Raw genomic sequence first — 6,212 nt, 5'->3', positions numbered from 1 at the left:
CCTCCATACTGTTTCTCTGACTATTGTGTTGCACTCTAACTCGGCTGCCGGCTTAACAGCCGACAGCCAGGCAGGTGGAGATTCTCTAGTTCATGGCTACTGTCGACGGGCATGGGTTTTATTACCTTTGCCTGCCGGTAGTGGAAACACAGCCCAAATCTGCTGGCTACTACGATTAGCGGCCGGCAGCCGGGTATTATTGTTTTCAGCCGTCGTCTGGCAATGATTGCCGGCCGTCATATAGTCGCGAATCAGTGGGCTGCCACCTATTAGTTAATGATAGGGTATCTTTGAACTATACAGGGGTAGTTGCTGGCCGGTACGTGCAGGCGCACGCTGGCACGTACAGGCACGTGCTAGCCGGCACAACAGCATGCGATGTACAGTAGTTGCTGTATTCGTAGTGTAGTACACACTGCATTAGCAGAAAGTGCTGTACAGAGCTTGTGATAACACTAAAAGTTCTTCATCATACTTAATGTAATCTTGTACAGCTTTTGTTAAGACTGTACAATATATAGAAAGTAAGTTCTTTCTGTATTCTTTCTATCCCGTATATTAGAACTTTATCTCAAGGTGTGAACTACACCTTAAATTTCCGTTTAGGAAATTACATAAGGTATTCCAGAATAGAATTAACCTTAGTTTTAATATCTCGGGAGGTTTCAGCAATTGACTGGACAAGAAATACAAGTATGTGTCTTTCCTTCTTTCTTTTATAGCTTTTCTATATAAGCTAGATGTCTCAATATAAGTGAAAGCCTTCACTTGATACTCATGGAATTTTCTTCCCTTTACAGGAGGACCATCCGAAGTGCGGGAGTGTGTTCTGTAATGTCCACAGTAAGAACTTCTGTGGACATCAATATTGCAGGAGGCACGCAGCATCGCAGCCTCCAGAGGTGATCTCCGCTATTGGGACCCTCAGGTTTGTACAGTTTGTTCTAACCTGATTACCGAGGCTTTTGACGACCCTAAGTCAACGGAGTCAAGGGATGCTGCCAGGGAAACGTTACGATCCTGGGTGAGGGGTTTTCAGAAAAACACCTCAGGTCCCTACCTTCCAAATGAGAAGATGAGGGCCTACCTTTTCCCTAAAGCATCGGCTGATGCAATCATCCCCAAGCCTCAGGTGGAGATACCAATTGCCAAGAATCCGGTAGATTCTGAAGTCTCAGCCGCCCTTCAAGACATCCAATTGGATGATAGGATGTCGGAGGTGTCGGATACTACTGAGAAGGACCTTCTAGGAGAAGGTCAGGAGGAGGAGCTGTTCCAGGCTCCTCAAGTAGAAAAGGAAGAAATCGACGAAGTGTCGGTTACATCGGTTCCGGACCCAGAACCTATTCCGTCTACATCGTCTGCTATCCCAGATGAACTGGGAAGGACTCTTTCTTCCATTGTTGAGATGATCCAACAAATTCAAAGGAAGAATGTTGAGAAGGAAGCTGCAATGAAACTGGAGATACGTAGACTTGCAGCATCACGTAGGCCCCAGAAGCGGCTCAGTGTGAAGTATCTTCCTTTTTGCTCGGATACCAATCCTTGGAGGTATGTTGAACACATGCCAATGACAACCGGGAAGATCGTGATCTCAGAAAAGTTGGGAGCAATTCCCCTGGAAGAAGTGGAATTTTGGCCCAACAAAGATTCTTATCTGGACTGCTATGTCCGTCTTAGGAAGGAGCCAGCCTCAAAGGAGGAGACAGAGCCGAAGGAGGTCATAGTTTTTGACCATAGTAAAGCTCAGACGTTACTAGCGAGCTCGATGAAAGGGAGGGGCTTCACTAACTCAAAGGTGCCCGCCTTGAGTAAGAAGCTTCCCTCCTTTGTGGCCTCTCCTACTAGAGCCTTTCCCTTCTTGGAAAAGGGATATAAGGCAGCCCTAAAGGCGGTGGAGGCAGGGAAACCATGCCCCTCCTTAGAGGAGTGCAAGCCATTATCCCTGACCTTGCCCTTAGACCAAGAAGACTGGAAATGCGTACACCTCACCTTCTCAGTCAGGAAGCTGGAAGCTGATATTGCTGAACGCCAGGTCGGTGAGGCACTTCCAAAACTGTCGGAGGTTCTCTTGCGTAGAGAGCAAGAGACAAAGGAAAGACTTGCGGCATCGATGTCGTTGCAAACGACACTAGAAACGATGGCAAGTGACCCCAAGATCCAGGACATGTTCATGGTTGTGGCCAAAACCCATCTGGCCACAGTTACGAAGGATCTCTATAGCTTTATTAAAGCTAGGAGAGCCTGTAGAGAGTTAGTGTTCACCTCGGCTGCGGTGAGGCACGACCCGAGCAAACTGATCTCCTCTTGTATTTGGGGTAAAGACCTCTTTCCTAATGAAATGGTTAAAGAGGTAGTAGACAATGCTGCCACAGAGAATAGGAACCTTTTCAAAAAGTGGGGCTCAAATTTCAAGAGAAAGTCTTCTCCGGATGAGGGTCCCCAACCCAAGAGGAAGACAAATAGGCCTAGGCCATCCTCTTGGCCGGCTAAACCCTACCGGCAGCAACAACAACAACTTCCTGTGACCGCGGTGCCTCAGATAGTGGCACAACCTCCAACCATGTACCAGCTGGTACCTCAACAAGTGGCGACACAGTCGCCAGTTTTTAACCCAGCCTTCAAAAGGCAGACTTCTTCCTTTCGTTCGAGAGCTAGAGGAACAGCCAGAGGTTCTTCTAGACGCCCTTGAAGAGGAAGGGGATACAGGGGAGGACGCAGTCAAGGTGGCAAGGCCTCAGGTCCACAACAGCAGAAGTAAGATACTTCCAGTAGGAGGGAGACTACAGCTATTTAGGGATCGCTGGACCTTCGATCCCTGGGCCCACAGCCTAGTTAAAAATGGACTAGCTTGGAGCTGGAGCAGTCCTCCACCTCAATTTCCTCAATTTTTCCAACACTCATCCCCCGTTCTGGAAGAATATGTCCGAGAACTCTTAGACAAAAGAGTAATCCGGAAAGTTAAGTCCATAAAATTCCAGGGAAGGCTGTTTTGTGTTCCAAAGAAAGACTCAGAAAAACTCAGAGTTATTCTAGACTTGTCGCCACTCAACAAGTTCATAGTGAACTACAAGTTCAGAATGCTCACGCTTCAGCACATAAGGACCCTACTGCCCAGAAGGGCATATACTGTCTCTATAGACTTGTCTGACACTTATTGGCATGTTCCAATTAATCGTCACCTCTCCTCCTACCTAGGCTTCAAGTTACATAGAAAACTTTACGCCTTCAGAGCCATGCCTTTTGGGCTAAACATAGCCACAAGGATTTTCACGAAGCTCGCGAGCGCAGCCGTCCATCAATTACTCCTAAGGGGGTTCAAGTAGTAGCCTACTTGGACGACTGGCTGGTGTGGGCAGCATCCCGGACAGAATGCATGCAAGCTTCTAAGATAGTGATCCAGTTCCTGGAACATCTGGGATTCAAGATCAACATAAAAAAGTCTCGTCTTTCTCCAGCTCAAACATTTCAGTGGTTGGGAATCCACTGGAATTTGGAGTCACATCGGCTTTCCATTCCTAGCAAGAAGAGGAAAGAAATAGCAGGATCTGTCAAGAGACTATTGAAATCCAAACGGATATCAAGACGCGAACAGGAGAGAGTGCTGGGCTCTCTACAGTTTGCTTCGATAACAGATCCAGTGCTAAGAGCACAGCTTAAGGATGCAACAGGAGTTTGGAGAAAATACGCATCAAACGCGCGAAGAGATCCAAGTGATGTGGGCCATATTCCGCTTGGTGGAAAGGAAGAAATGGCACCTGTCAGCAGTTCACATTCAAGGGTTCAGCAATGTGACAGCGGTCGCTCTATCTAGGTTTATACCTATAGAGTCAGAATGGTCCCTTGACGCAGGATTGTTCTCCTTCATCTCGAGTCAAGTCCCTGGGCTGCAGATAGACCTCTTTGCGACGAAAGACAACAAGAAAATAGATCGTTACGTGTCCCCTTACGAGGATCCGTTAGCGGAGGCAGTGGACGCTATGTCCCTGGACCGGAACAGATAGTCCAGTATCTATCTGTTCCCTCCGCACAACCTCCTTTTGAAGGTCCTCGATAAGCTGAGATCCTTCAAAGAGAAAGCAGCAATAGTGGCCCACAAGTGGCCATATAGCGTGTGGTTCCCTCTGGCATTGGAACTATGACTAAAATTCGTACCGCTATCGGATCCATCCCTGTCTCAGCGAGTACAGAAGTCGACTGTCTTTGCTCCATCACAGAAAACACGGAACCTACAGCGCATGATTTTCTCTCCTTAACGATGAGGAAAAGATTCGGTGTTTAAAAGTCAGTTTAGACTTTTGAAGGAAACCAGAAGACATTATGAGGCTTCGGGGAAGAAATAGCTATCCTTTGTGAAGATGAAGCAACCGAAAGAAATCCCAACAGATTCCTATTTATCATTCTTCATTCACCTTCATGAGCAAGGTTTAGCAGCCAACACAATTTTATTGTTCAAGCCTGCCTTGATAAGTCAGATACCATATGCCTTACAGGTCGACCTTTCTAATGACGTTCTTTATGAACTAGCCCTTCAGCACTTCCAGAGACCCTTTGCATGGTCAATATATATGATTCCTCATTGTGTATAAATAATGAACAATGAGGAATGTGCTTAGAAGGTTTTGAATTTAAGTCATATTTTTGTTTGTACTCGCTTTGGGGGCCAGAGTTATGAAATAGTGGCTCTCTCTAGAGAGGAAGGCCACGTCCAGTTCTTGGAGGGAGAACTGAATCTTTTTCCAGACCCAAAGTTTCTTACCAGGAACAAGCTACCCACCAACAGTTGGGGTCCCTAGAGAATCTGCCCTCTGAAGGAAGATGCATCTCTATGTCCAGTAGAGTGCCTAAAGGTCTATCTTCATAGAACTTCACACTTTCTGGGAGAACAGCTGTTCAGAAGAGAAACCCTGAGTTCAAAGTTATCTATAACTAAGGGCGAAATTCACCCGTGTTATTCGCAGAACGGATCCAGACAGTGCACCCGTTGCTCATGATCCAAGGAAAGTTGCCTCTTCCATAAAATTTCTTTAATCATATGGACTTTGAACATCCTTGTTTGCACACCGGTTGGTAGTCATCCAAGGCGCTCTTTATGCACTATGCGAAGCAAGTGGAGCAACTTATGAGATCTGTGGTAGCAGCAGGTAGAATTCTTTAACCTTCTGTTTTAAGTCTGTGAGGAACAATGTAATTGATTTGGGACGATTAATTAAGAGGGTGCGCGTGTAGCCACTGTATACTACTACACGCTGAACTGTTCCATTGACGTCGGTAATCTATAGCATAATACGGACACTTGTGCCAAGCGTTTTTTACGCTAGTGTATGTAAACAGTATACAGAGAAATAATTATTATTAATAATTCAATTGAAGTGGCAATTCTGTTTCCTAGTTGATGAAACAATATTTTCTGTTGACTGTTTTCCTTTATGCTTTTACGCATATCATCCACATTTTATAAATTTTATAAATGTTGATCTGATATGTACGTTTATTAAATTTTAATTAACTAGTTCATAGTGAACCCTGCGTCTTATTCGTCCACACTCATTTTATTAGAAATGTACTGAGCATTAAGATTAAAATATGGATATTTTTATCTTGAAATGTCTTTCGAGATTGTTCATTGATTCAAGCAAAAGTCCACTCACTCTAACCCTTCCTTGGAAGGGTTGACGTGGTACCCTAACAGGTTGGTGGCAAAGAGGCAAAATTTGTTTCTATGCGGATACAACCATTATCCAATAGTAGTCACATTGGGGAAGGTGTCACAAATTCATTCTGACATTGGTGACTCTTATACAAACTTTGCTTTATATTGTATAGGGCGAGACCACTATACAAGCTTGTCATTTTGTCATCCATAAATTTTTATGTACTCCTTGAGACTTTTTCCGGAGTCTAGTACGACTCTTCCCTGTAGGGGGCAGGAAGCACTAACATAGTTCATGCTCAGATGGAATGATGTATGACGGTAACATCATAAGTCTCTAGGTCTAGACAGACCAGGAAAATACTTTCTTGAGAGTACGGCACTGATTGAGAATCTACAGATACAGTAATGCTCTGGTAAACTTCCATCAGGACGACATGGCCTGAGACCAAAAAATGGATTTTGAGCGAGGCGAAATATCTATTTTTGGGTGAGGTAGCCATGTCGTCCTGATGGACCCACCCTTCCTTTTATTGTAAAAGGGCCTGTTGACCCCTTC

The sequence above is a fragment of the Palaemon carinicauda genome, chromosome 24, assembly GCF_036898095.1.
Source record: "Palaemon carinicauda isolate YSFRI2023 chromosome 24, ASM3689809v2, whole genome shotgun sequence".
Taxonomy (NCBI): Eukaryota; Metazoa; Arthropoda; class Malacostraca; order Decapoda; family Palaemonidae; genus Palaemon; species Palaemon carinicauda.
Note: the sequence above shows the minus strand (reverse complement) of the source record.